Source organism: Rhipicephalus microplus, chromosome 6 (assembly GCF_043290135.1).
Source record: "Rhipicephalus microplus isolate Deutch F79 chromosome 6, USDA_Rmic, whole genome shotgun sequence".
NCBI lineage: Eukaryota > Metazoa > Arthropoda > Arachnida > Ixodida > Ixodidae > Rhipicephalus > Rhipicephalus microplus.
This window is the reverse complement of record NC_134705.1, coordinates 4785123-4801709: the sequence shown is the minus strand read 5'-3', so window position 1 is coordinate 4801709 and position 16587 is coordinate 4785123. Positions and strand designations below refer to the sequence as shown.

Here is a 16587-nt window from a genome sequence, read left to right as displayed (position 1 = left end):
ACTCTTACTTCTAAACTCACATATAAACCCAAAAAAGTGGATGGAGGGAAGGCCGCTGTGGTAGCTCAGTGGCTAGAGCATCGAACGCGTTATTCGAAGGTCGTAGGTTCGATTCCTGCTCACGGCTGCTTATTCCTTCATCCACTTTTCTTTCTTCTTATTTACATTCAATTGGTTCTAATAACTTCCCGTGTACATTCCTTGGCATTACTGTCTGTTAGATCTCATTATTATTGTGTTAAAATACGGAAAAACGAGCCCTTAGGCATGCACTTCTTTCCCTTATTTCATTGAACGAGGGTCTCGTAATGGCAGACTTGTTGTGTTTAGGTTGTATAAGAGGGACAATTAATCAGCTGCCCGCTCATAATAAGTTCACGTGCTGCGTGACGCCAAACATGCGCATAAGAGTGTTTTCACACTCGTCGTTTGAAATATAGATGGCGCTGACGGTCACTCCTACTTCTAAATTCACATATAAACCCAAAAACGTGGATGGAGGGAAGGCCGCTGTGGTAGCTCAGTGGCTAGAGCATCGAACGCTTTATTCGAAGGTCGTAGGTTCGATTCCTGCTCACGGCTGGTTATTCTTTCATCCACTTTTCTTTCTTCTTATTTACATTCAATTGGTTCTAATAACTTCCCGTGTACATTCCTTGGCTTTACTGTCTGTTAGATCTCATTAATATTGTGTTAAAACACGGAAAAACGAGCCCTTAGGTATACACTTCTTTCTTTTATTTCATTGAACGAGGGTCTCATAATGGCAGACTTGCTGTGTTTAGGTTGTATAAGAGCGACAATTACTCAGCTGCCCGCTCATAATAAGTTCACCTGCTACGTGACGCCAAACATGCGCATAAGAGTGTTTCACACTCATCTTTTGGATTATAGATGGCGCTGACTGCCACTCCTAATTCTAAATTCACATATAAACCCAAAAAAGTGGATGGAGGGAAGGCCGCTCTGGCAGCTTAGTGGTTAGAGCATCGAACGCATTATTCGAAGGTCGAGGGTTCAATTCCTGCTCACGGCTGGTTATTCTTTCATCCACTTTTCTTCTTATTTATATTCAATTGGTTAAAATACCTTCCCGTGTACATTCCTTGGCATTACTGTCTGTTAGATCTCATTAATATTGTGTTAAAACACGGAAAAACGAGCCCTTAAGCATACACTTCTTTCCCTTATTTCATTGAACGAGGGTCTCGTAATGGCAGACTTGCTGTGTTTAGGTTGTATAAGAGGGACAATTATTCAGCTGCCCGCTCATAATAAGTTCACGTGCTACGTGACGCCAAACATGCGCATAAGAATGTTTTCACACTCGTCGTTTGAATTATAGATGGCGCTGACTGTCACTCCTACTTCTATATTCACATATGAGCCCAAAAAAGTGGATGGAGGGAAGGCCGCTGTGGTAGCTCAGTGGCTAGAGCATCGAACGCGTTATTCGAAGGTCGTAGGTTCGATTCCTGCTCACGGCTGGTTATTCTTTCATCTACTTTTCTTTCTTCTTATTTACATTCAATTGGTTCTAATAACTTCCCGTGTACATTCCTTGGCGTTACTGTCTGTTATATCTCATTATTATTGTGGTAAAACACGGAAAAACGAGCCCTTAGGTATACACTTCTTTCTTTTATTTCATTGAACGAGGGTCTCGTAATGGCAGACTTGCTGTGTTTAGGTTGTATAAGAGCGACAATTACTCAGCTGCCCGCTCATAATAAGTTCACCTGCTACGGGACGCCAAACATGCGCATAATGGTGTTTTCACACTCATTGTTTGGATTATAGATGGCGCTGACTGCCACTCCTTCTTCTAAATTCACATATAAACCCAAAAAAGTGGATGGAGGGAAGGCCGCTCTGGCAGCTTAGTGGTTAGAGCATCGAATGCGTTATTCGAAGGTCGAGGGTTCGATTCCTGCTCATGTCTGGTTATTCTTTCATCCACTTTTCTTTCTTCTTATTTATATTCAATTGGTTCAAATAACTTCCCGTGTACATTCCTTGGCATTACTGTCTGTTAGATCTCATTAATATTGTGTTAAAACACGGAAAAACGAGCCCTTAGGTATACATTTCTTTTCCTTATTTCATTGAACGAGGGTCTCGTAATGGCAGACTTGCTGTGTTTAAGTTGTATAAGAAGGACAATTCATCAGCTGCCCACGCACAATAAGTTCACGTGCTACGTGATGCCAAACATGCGCCTAAGAGTGTTTTCACACTCGTCGTTTGAATTATAGATGGCGCTGACTGTCACTCCTACTTCTAAATTCACATATGAGCCCAAAAAAGTGGATGGAGGGAAGGCCGCTGTGGTAGCTCAGTGGCTAGAGCATCGAACGCGTTATTCGAAGGTCGTAGGTTCAATTCCTGCTCACGGCTGGTTATTCTTTCATCCACTTTTCTTTCTTCTTATTTACATTCAATTGGTTCTAATAACTTCCCGTGTACATTCCTTGGCTTTACTGTCTGTTAGATCTCATTATTATTGTGTTAAAACACGGAAAAACGACCCCTTATGTATACACTTCTTTCCCTTATTTCATTGAACGAGGGTCTCGTAATGGCAGACTTGCTGTGTTTAGGTTGTATAAGAGGGACAATTAATCAGCTGCCCGCTCATAATAAGTTCACGTGCTACGTGACGCCAAACATGCGCATAGGAGTGTTTTCACACTCGTCGTTTGAAATATAGATGGCGCTGACTGTCACTCCTACTTTTAAATTCACATATAAACCCAAAAACGTGGATGGAGGGAAGGCCGCTGTGGTAGCTCAGTGGCTAGAGCATCGAACGCGTTATTCGAAGGTCGTAGGTTCGATTCCTGCTCACGGCTGGTTATTCTTTCATCTACTTTTCTTTCTTCTTATTTACATTCAATTGGTTTTAATAACTTCCCGTGTACATTCCTTGGCATTACTGTCTTTTAGATCTCATTATTATTGTGTAAAAACACGGAAAAACGAGCCCTTAGGTATACACTTCTTTCTTTTATTTCATTGAACGAGGGTCTCGTAATGGCAGACTTGCTGTGGTTAGGTTGTATAAGAGGGACAATTAATCAGCTGCCCGCTCATTATAGGTTCACGTGCTGCGTGACGCCAAACAAGCGCATAAGAGTGTGTTCCCACTCGTCGTTTCGACTATAGATGGCGCTGACTGTCACTCTTACTTCTAAACTCACATATAAACCCAAAAAAGTGGATGGAGGGAAGGCCGCTGTGGTAGCTCAGTGGCTAGAGCATCGAACGCGTTATTCGAAGGTCGTAGGTTCGATTCCTGCTCACGGCTGCTTATTCCTTCATTCACTTTTCTTTCTTCTTATTTACATTCAATTGGTTCTAATAACTTCCCGTGTACATTCCTTGGCATTACTGTCTGTTAGATCTCATTATTATTGTGTTAAAACACGGAAAAACGAGCCCTTAGGCATACACTTCTTTCCCTTATTTCATTGAACGAGGGTCTCGTAATGGCACACTTACTGTGTTTAGGTTGTATAAGAGAGACAAATAATCAGCTGCCCACTCATAATAAGTTCACGTGCTACGTGATGCCAAACATGCGCATAAGAGTGTTTTCACACTCGTCGTTTGGACTATAGATGGCGCTGATTGTCACTCCTACTTCCAAATTCACATATAAACCCAAAAAAGTGGGTGGAGGGAAGGCCGCTGTGGCAGCTTAGTGGTTAGAGCATCGAACGCGTTATTCGAAGGTCGGAAATTCGATTCCTGCTCATGGCTGGTTATTCTTTTATCCACTTTTTTTCTTCTTATTTACATTCAATCGGTTTTAATAACTTCCCGTGTACATTCCTTGGCATTACTGTCTGTTAGATCTCATTATTATTGTGTTAAAACACGGAAAAACGAGCCCTTAGGCATACACGTCTTTCCCTTATTTCATTGAACGAGGGTCTCGTAATGGCAGACTTGCTGTGTTTAGGTTGTATAAGAGGGACAATTAATCAGCTGCCCGCTCATTATAGGTTCACGTGCTGCGTGACGCCAAACAAGCGCATAAGAGTGTGTTCCCACTCGTCGTTTCGACTATAGATGGCGCTGACTGTCACTCTTACTTCTAAACTCACATATAAACCCAAAAAAGTGGATGGAGGGAAGGCCGCTGTGGTAGCTCAGTGGCTAGAGCATCGAACGCGTTATTCGAAAGTCGTAGGTTCGATTCCTGCTCACGGCTGCTTATTCCTTCATCCACTTTTCTTTCTTCTTATTTACATTCAATTGGTTCTAATAACTTCCCGTGTACATTCCTTGGCATTACTGTCTGTTAGATCTCATTATTATTGTGTTAAAATACGGAAAAACGAGCCCTTAGGCATGCACTTCTTTCCCTTATTTCATTGAACGAGGGTCTCGTAATGGCAGACTTGTTGTGTTTAGGTTGTATAAGAGGGACAATTAATCAGCTGCCCGCTCATAATAAGTTCACGTGCTGCGTGACGCCAAACATGCGCATAAGAGTGTTTTCACACTCGTCGTTTCAAATATAGATGGCGCTGACGGTCACTCCTACTTCTAAATTCACATATAAACCCAAAAACGTGGATGGAGGGAAGGCCGCTGTGGTAGCTCAGTGGCTAGAGCATCGAACGCTTTATTCGAAGGTCGTAGGTTCGATTCCTGCTCACGGCTGGTTATTCTTTCATCCACTTTTCTTTCTTCTTATTTACATTCAATTGGTTCTAATAACTTCCCGTGTACATTCCTTGGCTTTACTGTCTGTTAGATCTCATTAATATTGTGTTAAAACACGGAAAAACGAGCCCTTAGGTATACACTTCTTTCTTTTATTTCATTGAACGAGGGTCTCATAATGGCAGACTTGCTGTGTTTAGGTTGTATAAGAGCGACAATTACTCAGCTGCCCGCTCATAATAAGTTCACCTGCTACGTGACGCCAAACATGCGCATAAGAGTGTTTCACACTCATCTTTTGGATTATAGATGGCGCTGACTGCCACTCCTAATTCTAAATTCACATATAAACCCAAAAAAGTGGATGGAGGGAAGGCCGCTCTGGCAGCTTAGTGGTTAGAGCATCGAACGCACTATTCGAAGGTCGAGGGTTCAATTCCTGCTCACGGCTGGTTATTCTTTCATCCACTTTTCTTCTTATTTATATTCAATTGGTTAAAATACCTTCCCGTGTACATTCCTTGGCATTACTGTCTGTTAGATCTCATTAATATTGTGTTAAAACACGGAAAAACAAGCTCTTAGGTACACACTTCTTTCCCTTATTTCATTGAACGAGGGTCTCGTAATGGCAGACTTGCTGTGTTTAGGTTGTATAAGATGGACAATTAATCAGCTGCCCGCTCATAATAGGTTCACGTGCTACGTGACGCCAAACTTACGCATAAGAGTGTTTTCACACTCGTCGTTTGGATTTTAGAAGGCGCTGACTGTCACTCCTACTTCTAAATTCACATATAAACACAAAAAAGTGGATGGAGGGAAGGCCGCTTTGGTAGCTCAGTGGTTAGAGCATCGAACGCGTTATTCGAAGGTCGTAGGTTCGATTCCTGCTCACAGCTCGTTATTCTTTCATCCACTTTTCTTTCTTCTTATTTACATTCAATTGGTTCTAATAACTTCCCGTGTACATTCCATGGCATTACTGTCTGTTAGATCACATTATATTGTGTTAAAACACGGAAAAACGAGCCCTTAGGTATACACTTCTTTCTCTTATTTCATTGAACGAGGGTCTCGTAATGGCAGACTTGCTGTGCTTAGGTTGTATAAGAGGGACAATTCATCAGCTGCCCACTCACAATAAGTTCACGTGCTACGTGATGCCAAACATGCGCATAAGAGTGTTTTCACCCTCGTCGTTTGGATTATAGATGGCGCCTACTGTCACTCCTACTTCTAAATTCACATATAAACCCAAAAAAGTGGATGGAGGAAAGGCCGCTGTGGTAGCTCAGTGGTTAGAGCATCGAACACGTTATTCGAAGGCCGTAGGCTCGATTCCTGCTCACGGCTGCTTATTCCTTCATCCACTTTTTTTTCTTCTTATTTATATTCAATTGGTTCTAATAACTTCCCGTGTACATTCCTTGGCAATACTGTCTGTTAGATCTTATTATTATTGTGTTAAAACGCGGAAAAACGAGCCCTTAGGCATACACTTCTTTCCCTTATTTCATTGAACGAGGGTCTCGTAATGGCAGACTTGCTGTGTTTAGGTTGTATAAGATGGACAATTAATCAGCTGCCCGCTCATAATAGGTTCACGTGCTACGTGATGCCAAACATACGCATAAGAGTGTTTACGCACTCGTCGTTTGGATTTTAGATGGCGCCGACTGTCACTCCTACTTCCAAATTCACATATAAACACAAAAAAGTGGATGGAGAAAAGGCCGCTGTGGTAGCTCAGTGGTTAGAGCATCGAACGCGTTATTCGAAGGTCGCAGGTTCGATTCCTGCTCACGGCTCGTTATTCTTTCATCCACTTTTCTTTCTTCTTATTTACATTCAATTGGTTCTAATAACTTCCCGTGTACATTCCTTGGCTTTGCTGTCTGTTAGATCTCATTATTATTGTGTTAAAACACGGAAAAACGACCCCTTATGTATACACTTCTTTCCCTTATTTCATTGAACGAGGGTCTCGTAATGGCAGACTTGCTGTGTTTAGGTTGTATAAGAGGGACAATTAATCAGCTGCCCGCTCATAATAAGTTCACGTGCTACTTGACGCCAAACATGCGCATAAGAGTGTTTTCACACTCGTCGTTTGAAATATAGGTGGCGCTGACTGTCACTCCTACTTTTAAATTCACATATAAACCCAAAAACGTGGATAGAGGGAAGGCCGCTGTGGTAGCTCAGTGGCTAGAGCATCTAACGCGTTATTCGAAGGTCGTAGGTTCGATTCCTGCTCACGGCTGGTTATTCTTTCATCTACTTTTCTTTCTTCTTATTTACATTCAATTGGTTCAAATACCTTCCCGTGTACATTCCTTGGCATTACTGTCTGTTAGATCTCATTATTATTGTGTTAAAACACGGAAAAACAAGCTCTTAGGTACACACTTCTTTCTTTTATTTCATTGAACGAGGGTCTCGTAATGGCAGACTTGCTGTGTTTAGGTTGTATAAGAGCGACAATTACTTAGCTGCCCGCTCATAATAAGTTCACCTGCTACGTGACGCCAAACATGCACATAAGAGTGTTTTCACACTCATTGTTTGGATTATAGATGGCACTGACTGCCACTCCTACTTCTAAATTCACATATAAACCCAAAAAAGTGGATGGAGGGAAGGCCGCTCTGGCAGCTTAGTGGTTAGAGCATCGAACGCGTTATTCGAAGGTCGAGGGTTTGTTTCCTGCTCATGGCTGGTTATTCTTTCATCCACTTTTCTTTCTTCTTATTTATATTCAATTGGTTCAAATAACTTCCCGTGTACATTCTTTGGCATTACTGTCTGTTAGATCTCATTAATATTGTGTTAAAACACGGAAAAACAAGCTCTTAGGTACACACTTCTTTCCCTTATTTCATTGAACGAGGGTCTCGTAATGGCAGACTTGCTGTGTTTAGGTTGTATAAGATGGACAATTAATCAGCTGCCCGCTCATAATAGGTTCACGTGCTACGTGACGCCAAACATACGCATAAGAGTTTTCACACTCGTCGTTTGGATTTTAGATGGCGCTGACTGTCACTCCTACTTCTAAATTCACATATCAACACAAAAAAGTGGAAGGAGAAAAGGCCGCTGTGGTAGCTCAGTGGTTAGAGCATCGAACGCATTATTCGAAGGTCGCAGGTTAGATTCCTGCTCACGGCTCGTTATTCTTTCATCCACTTTTCTTTCTTCTTATTTACATTCAAGTGGTTCTAAAAACTTCGCGTGTACATTCCATGGCATTACTGTCTGTTAGATCTCATTATATTGTGTTAAAACACGGAAAAACGAGCCCTTAGGTATACACTTCTTTCTCTTATTTCATTGAACGAGGGTCTTGTAATGGCAGACTTGCTGTGTTTAGGTTGTATAAGAGGGACAATTAATCAGCTGCCCGCTCATTATAGGTTCACGTGCTGCGTGACGCCAAACAAGCGCATAAGAGTGTTTTCCCACTCGTCGTTTCGACTATAGATGGCGCTGACTGTCACTCTTACTTCTAAACTCACATATAAACCCAAAAAAGTGGATGGAGGGAAGGCCGCTGTGGTAGCTCAGTGGCTAGAGCATCGAACGCGTTATTCGAAGGTCGTAGGTTCGATTCCTGCTCACGGCTGCTTATTCCTTCATCCACTTTTCTTTCTTCTTATTTACATTCAATTGGTTCTAATAACTTCCCGTGTACATTCCTTGGCATTACTGTCTGTTAGATCTCATTAATATTGTGTTAAAACACGGAAAAACAAGCTCTTAGGTACACACTTCTTTCCCCTATTTCATTGAACGAGGGTCTCGTAATGGCAGACTTGCTGTGTTTAGGTTGTATAAGATGGACAATTAATCAGCTGCCCGCTCATTGTAGGTTCACGTGCTGCGTGACGCCAAACAAGCGCATAAGAGTGTTTTCCCACTCGTCGTTTCGACTATAGATGGCGCTGACTGTCACTCTTACTTCTAAACTCACATATAAACCCAAAAAAGTGGATGGAGGGAAGGCCGCTGTGGTAGCTCAGTGGCTAGAGCATCGAACGCGTTATTCGAAGGTCGTAGGTTCGATTCCTGCTCACGGCTGCTTATTCCTTCATCCACTTTTCTTTCTTCTTATTTACATTCAATTGGTTCTAATAACTTCCCGTGTACATTCCTTGGCATTACTGTCTGTTAGATCTCATTATTATTGTGTTAAAACACGGAAAAACGAGCCCTTAGGCATGCACTTCTTTCCCTTATTTCATTGAACGAGGGTATTGTAATGGCAGACTGGCTGTGTTTAGGTTGTATAAGAGGGACAATTCATCAGCTGCCCACTCACAATAAGTTCACGTGCTACGTGATGCCAAACATGCGCATAAGAGTGTTTTCACACTCGTCGTTCGGATTATAGATGGCGCTTACTGTCACTCCTACTTCTAAATTCACATATAAACCCAAAAAAGTGGATGGAGGAAAGGCCGCTGTGGTAGCTCAGTTGTTAGAGCATCGAACGCGTTATTCGAAGGTCGTAGGCTCGATTCCTGCTCACGGCTGCTTATTCCTTCATCCACTTTTTTTCTTCTTATTTACATTCAATCGGTTTTAATAACTTCCCGTGTACATTCCTTGGCCTTACTGTCTGTTAGATCTCATTATTATTGTGTTAAAACACGGAAAAACGAGCCCTTAGGCATACACTTCTTTCCCTTATTTCATTGAAGGAGGGTCTCGTAATGGCAGACTTGCTGTGTTTAGGTTGTATAAGAGGGACAATTAATCAGCTGCCCGCTCATAATAGGTTCACGTGCTACGTGACGCCAAACATACGCATAAGAGTTTTCACACTCGTCGTTTGGATTTTAGATGGCGCTGACTGTCACTCCTACTTCTAAATTCACATATCAACACAAAAAAGTGGATGGAGAAAAGGCCGCTGTGGTAGCTCAGTGGTTAGAGCATCGAACGCGTTATTCGAAGGTCGCAGGTTCGATTCCTGCTCACGGCTCGTTATTCTTTCATCCACTTTTCTTTCTTCTTATTTACATTCAAGTGGTTCTAAAAACTTCGCGTGTACATTCCATGGCATTACTGTCTGTTAGATCTCATTATATTGTGTTAAAACACGGAAAAACGAGCCCTTAGGTATACACTTCTTTCTCTTATTTCATTGAACGAGGGTCTTGTAATGGCAGACTTGCTGTGTTTAGGTTGTATAAGAGGGACAATTAATCAGCTGCCCGCTCATTATAGGTTCACGTGCTGCGTGACGCCAAACAAGCGCATAAGAGTGTTTTCCCACTCGTCGTTTCGACTATAGATGGCGCTGACTGTCACTCTTACTTCTAAACTCACATATAAACCCAAAAAAGTGGATGGAGGGAAGGCCGCTGTGGTAGCTCAGTGGCTAGAGCATCGAACGCGTTATTCGAAGGTCGTAGGTTCGATTCCTGCTCACGGCTGGTTATTCCTTCATCCACTTTTCTTTCTTCTTATTTACATTTAATGGGTTCTAATAACTTCCCGTGTACATTCCTTGGCATTACTGTCTGTTAGATCTCATTATTATTGTGTTAAAACACGGAAAAACGAGCCCTTAGGCATGCACTTCTTTCCCTTATTTCATTGAACGAGGGTCTCGTAATGGCAGACTTGCTGTGTTTAGGTTGTATAAGAGGGACAAATAATCAGCTGCCCGCTCATAATAAGTTCACGTGCTACGTGACGCCAAACATGCACATAAGAGTGTTTTCACACTCGTCGTTTGAAATATAGATGGCGCTGACGGTCACTCCTACTTCTAAATTCACATATAAATCCAAAAACGTGGATGGAGGGAAGGCCGCTGTGGTAGATCAGTGGCTAGAGCATCGAACGCGTTATTCGAAGGTCGTAGGTTCGATTCCTGCTCACGGCTGGTTATTCTTTCATCCACTTTTCTTTCTTCTTATTTACATTCAATTGGTTCTAATAACTTCCCGTGTACATTCCTTGGCTTTACTGTCTGTTAGATCTCATTATTATTGTGTTAAAACACGGAAAAACGAGCCCTTAGGTATACACTTCTTTTATTTCATTGAACGAGGGTCTCGTATGACAGACTTGCTGTGTTTAGGTTGTATAAGAGCGACAATTACTCAGCTGCCCGCTCATAATAAGTTCAGCTGCTGCGTGACGCCAAACATGTGCATAAGAGTGTTTTTACACTCATCTTTTGGATTATAGATGGCGCTGACTGCCACTCCTACTTCTAAATTCGCATATAAACCCAAAAAAGTGGATGGAGGGAAGGCCGCTCTGGCAGCTTAGTGGTTAGAGCATCGAACGCGTTATTCGAAGGTCGAGGGTTCGATTCCTGCTCACGGCTGGTTATTCTTTCATCCACTTTTCTTTCTTCTTATTTATATTCAATTGGTTCAAATACCTTCCCGTGTACATTCCTTGGCATTACTGTCTGTTAGATCTCATTAATATTGTGTTAAAACACGGAAAAACAAGCTCTTAGGTACAAACTTCTTTCCCCTATTTCATTGAACGAGGGTCTCGTAATGGCAGACTTGCTGTGTTTAGGTTGTATAAGATGGACAATTAATCAGCTGCCCGCTCATTATAGGTTCACGTGCTGCGTGACGCCAAACAAGCGCATAAGAGTGTTTTCCCACTCGTCGTTTCGACTATAGATGGCGCTGACTGTCACTCTTACTTCTAAACTCACATATAAACCCAAAAAAGTGGATGGAGGGAAGGCCGCTGTGGTAGCTCAGTGGCTAGAGCATCGAACGCGTTATTGGAAGGTCGTAGGTTCGATTCCTGCTCACGGCTGCTTATTCCTTCATCCACTTTTCTTTCTTCTTATTTACATTCAATTGGTTCTAATAACTTCCCGTGTACATTCCTTGGCAATACTGTCTGTTAGATCTCATTATTATTGTGTTAAAACACGGAAAAACGAGCCCTTAGGCATGCACTTCTTTCCCTTATTTCATTGAACGAGGGTCTTGTAATGGCAGACTTGCTGTGTTTAGGTTGTATAAGAGGGACAATTAATCAGCTGCCCGCTCATTATAGGTTCACGTGCTGCGTGACGCCAAACAAGCGCATAAGAGTGTTTTCCCACTCGTCGTTTCGACTATAGATGGCGCTGACTGTCACTCTTACTTCTAAACTCACATATAAACCCAAAAAAGTGGATGGAGGGAAGGCCGCTGTGGTAGCTCAGTGGCTAGAGCATCGAACGCGTTATTCGAAGGTCGTAGGTTCGATTCCTGCTCACGGCTGCTTATTCCTTCATCCACTTTTCTTTCTTCTTATTTACATTCAATTGGTTCTAATAACTTCCCGTGTACATTCCTTGGCATTACTGTCTGTTAGATCTCATTATTATTGTGTTAAAACACGGAAAAACGAGCCCTTAGGCATGCACTTCTTTCCCTTATTTCATTGAACGAGGGTCTCGTAATGGCAGACTTGCTGTGTTTAGGTTGTATAAGAGGGACAATTAATCAGCTGCCCGCTCATAATAAGTTTACGTGCTGCGTGACGCCAAACATGCACATAAGAGTGTTTTCACACTCGTCGTTTGAAATATAGATGGCGCTGACGGTCACTCCTACTTCTAAATTCACATATAAACCCAAAAACGTGGATGGAGGGAAGGCCGCTGTGGTAGATCAGTGGCTAGAGCATCGAACGCGTTATTCGAAGGTCGTAGGTTCGATTCCTGCTCACGGCTGGTTATTCTTTCATCCACTTTTCTTTGTTCTTATTTACATTCAATTGGTTCTAATAACTTCCCGTGTACATTCCTTGGCTTTACTGTCTGTTAGATCTCATTATTATTGTGTTAAAACACGGAAAAACGAGCCCTTAGGTATACACTTCTTTCTTTTATTTCATTGAACGAGGGTCTCGTATGACAGACTTGCTGTGCTTAGGTTGTATAAGAGCGACAATTACTCAGCTGCCCGCTCATAATAAGTTCAGCTGCTGCGTGACGCCCAACATGCGCATAAGAGTGTTTTTACACTCATCTTTTGGATTATAGATGGCGCTGACTGCCACTCCTACTTCTAAATTCGCATATAAACCCAAAAAAGTGGATGGAGGGAAGGCCGCTCTGGCAGCTTAGTGGTTAGAGCATCGAACGCGTTAATCGAAGGTCGAGGGTTCGATTCCTGCTCACGGCTGGTTATTCTTTCATCCACTTTTCTTTCTTCTTATTTATATTCAATTGGTTCAAATACCTTCCCGTGTACATTCCTTGGCATTACTGTCTGTTAGATCTCATTAATATTGTGTTAAAACACGGAAAAACAAGCTCTTAGGTACACACTTCTTTCCCCTATTTCATTGAACGAGGGTCTCGTAATGGCAGACTTGCTGTGTTTAGGTTGTATAAGATGGACAATTAATCAGCTGCCCGCTCATTGTAGGTTCACGTGCTGCGTGACGCCAAACAAGCGCATAAGAGTGTTTTCCCACTCGTCGTTTCGACTATAGATGGCGCTGACTGTCACTCTTACTTCTAAACTCACATATAAACCCAAAAAAGTGGATGGAGGGAAGGCCGCTGTGGTAGCTCAGTGGCTAGAGCATCGAACGCGTTATTCGAAGGTCGTAGGTTCGATTCCTGCTCACGGCTGCTTATTCCTTCATCCACTTTTCTTTCTTCTTATTTACATTCAATTGGTTCTAATAACTTCCCGTGTACATTCCTTGGCATTACTGTCTGTTAGATCTCATTATTATTGTGTTAAAACACGGAAAAACGAGCCCTTAGGCATGCACTTCTTTCCCTTATTTCATTGAAGGAGGGTCTCGTAATGGCAGACTTGCTGTGTTTAGGTTGTATAAGAGGGACAATTAATCAGCTGCCCGCTCATAATAGGTTCACGTGCTACGTGACGCCAAACATACGCATAAGAGTTTTCACACTCGTCGTTTGGATTTTAGATGGCGCTGACTGTCACTCCTACTTCTAAATTCACATATCAACACAAAAAAGTGGATGGAGAAAAGGCCGCTGTGGTAGCTCAGTGGTTAGAGCATCGAACGCGTTATTCGAAGGTCGCAGGTTCGATTCCTGCTCACGGCTCGTTATTCTTTCATCCACTTTTCTTTCTTCTTATTTACATTCAAGTGGTTCTAAAAACTTCGCGTGTACATTCCATGGCATTACTGTCTGTTAGATCTCATTATATTGTGTTAAAACACGGAAAAACGAGCCCTTAGGTATACACTTCTTTCTCTTATTTCATTGAACGAGGGTCTTGTAATGGCAGACTTGCTGTGTTTAGGTTGTATAAGAGGGACAATTAATCAGCTGCCCGCTCATTATAGGTTCACGTGCTGCGTGACGCCAAACAAGCGCATAAGAGTGTTTTCCCACTCGTCGTTTCGACTATAGATGGCGCTGACTGTCACTCTTACTTCTAAACTCACATATAAACCCAAAAAAGTGGATGGAGGGAAGGCCGCTGTGGTAGCTCAGTGGCTAGAGCATCGAACGCGTTATTCGAAGGTCGTAGGTTCGATTCCTGCTCACGGCTGGTTATTCCTTCATCCACTTTTCTTTCTTCTTATTTACATTTAATGGGTTCTAATAACTTCCCGTGTACATTCCTTGGCATTACTGTCTGTTAGATCTCATTATTATTGTGTTAAAACACGGAAAAACGAGCCCTTAGGCATGCACTTCTTTCCCTTATTTCATTGAACGAGGGTCTCGTAATGGCAGACTTGCTGTGTTTAGGTTGTATAAGAGGGACAAATAATCAGCTGCCCGCTCATAATAAGTTCACGTGCTGCGTGACGCCAAACATGCACATAAGAGTGTTTTCACACTCGTCGTTTGAAATATAGATGGCGCTGACGGTCACTCCTACTTCTAAATTCACATATAAATCCAAAAACGTGGATGGAGGGAAGGCCGCTGTGGTAGATCAGTGGCTAGAGCATCGAACGCGTTATTCGAAGGTCGTAGGTTCGATTCCTGCTCACGGCTGGTTATTCTTTCATCCACTTTTCTTTCTTCTTATTTACATTCAATTGGTTCTAATAACTTCCCGTGTACATTCCTTGGCTTTACTGTCTGTTAGATCTCATTATTATTGTGTTAAAACACGGAAAAACGAGCCCTTAGGTATACACTTCTTTTATTTCATTGAACGAGGGTCTCGTATGACAGACTTGCTGTGTTTAGGTTGTATAAGAGCGACAATGACTCAGCTGCCCGCTCATAATAAGTTCAGCTGCTGCGTGACGCCAAACATGTGCATAAGAGTGTTTTTACACTCATCTTTTGGATTATAGATGGCGCTGACTGCCACTCCTACTTCTAAATTCGCATATAAACCCAAAAAAGTGGATGGAGGGAAGGCCGCTCTGGCAGCTTAGTGGTTAGAGCATCGAACGCGTTATTCGAAGGTCGAGGGTTCGATTCCTGCTCACGGCTGGTTATTCTTTCATCCACTTTTCTTTCTTCTTATTTATATTCAATTGGTTCAAATACCTTCCCGTGTACATTCCTTGGCATTACTGTCTGTTAGATCTCATTAATATTGTGTTAAAACACGGAAAAACAAGCTCTTAGGTACACACTTCTTTCCCCTATTTCATTGAACGAGGGTCTCGTAATGGCAGACTTGCTGTGTTTAGGTTGTATAAGATGGACAATTAATCAGCTGCCCGCTCATTATAGGTTCACGTGCTGCGTGACGCCAAACAAGCGCATAAGAGTGTTTTCCCACTCGTCGTTTCGACTATAGATGGCGCTGACTGTCACTCTTACTTCTAAACTCACATATAAACCCAAAAAAGTGGATGGAGGGAAGGCCGCTGTGGTAGCTCAGTGGCTAGAGCATCGAATGCGTTATTCGAAGGTCGTAGGTTCGATTCCTGCTCACGGCTGCTTATTCCTTCATCCACTTTTCTTTCTTCTTATTTACATTCAATTGGTTCTAATAACTTCCCGTGTACATTCCTTGGCAATACTGTCTGTTAGATCTCATTATTATTGTGTTAAAACACGGAAAAACGAGCCCTTAGGCATGCACTTCTTTCCCTTATTTCATTGAACGAGGGTATCGTAATGGCAGACTTGCTGTGTTTAGGTTGTATAAGAGGGACAATTCATCAGCTGCCCACTCACAATAAGTTCACGTGCTACGTGATGCCAAACATGCGCATAAGAGTGTTTTCACACTCGTCGTTCGGATTATAGATGGCGCTTACTGTCACTCCTACTTCTAAATTCACATATAAACCCAAAAAAGTGGATGGAGGAAAGGCCGCTGTGGTAGCTCAGTTGTTAGAGCATCGAACGCGTTATTCGAAGGTCGTAGGCTCGATTCCTGCTCACGGCTGCTTATTCCTTCATCCACTTTTTTTCTTCTTATTTACATTCAATCGGTTTTAATAACTTCCCGTGTACATTCCTTGGCCTTACTGTCTGTTAGATCTCATTATTATTGTGTTAAAACACCGAAAAACGAGCCCTTAGGCATACACTTCTTTCCCTTATTTCATTGAACGAGGGTCTCGTAATGGCAGACTTGCTGTGTTTAGGTTGTATAAGAGGGACAATTAATCAGCTGCCCGCTCATAATAGGTTCACGTGCTACGTGACGCCAAACATACGCATAAGAGTTTTCACACTCGTCGTTTGGATTTTAGATGGCGCTGACTGTCACTCCTACTTCTAAATTCACATATCAACACAAAAAAGTGGATGGAGAAAAGGCCGCTGTGGTAGCTCAGTGGTTAGAGCATCGAACGCGTTATTCGAAGGTCGCAGGTTCGATTCCTGCTCACGGCTCGTTATTCTTTCATCCACTTTTCTTTCTTCTTATTTACATTCAAGTGGTTCTAAAAACTTCGCGTGTACATTCCATGGCATTACTGTCTGTTAGATCTCATTATATTGTGTTAAAA

General features: G+C 42.4%; 2 non-coding genes across 2 annotated transcripts; both read left to right on the top strand.

Annotated features, from left to right (window-relative positions):
- The first annotated feature begins 509 nt into the window (after positions 1-509).
- On the top strand, positions 510-582 carry TRNAK-CUU (transfer RNA lysine (anticodon CUU)). The gene has a single exon. It is a non-coding gene; the product is annotated as a tRNA-Lys (tRNA).
- A 4016-nt stretch (positions 583-4598) lies between these two features.
- Positions 4599-4671, top strand: TRNAK-CUU (transfer RNA lysine (anticodon CUU)). Its single transcript has one exon. It is a non-coding gene; the product is annotated as a tRNA-Lys (tRNA).
- Positions 4672-16587: the final 11916 nt, after the last annotated feature.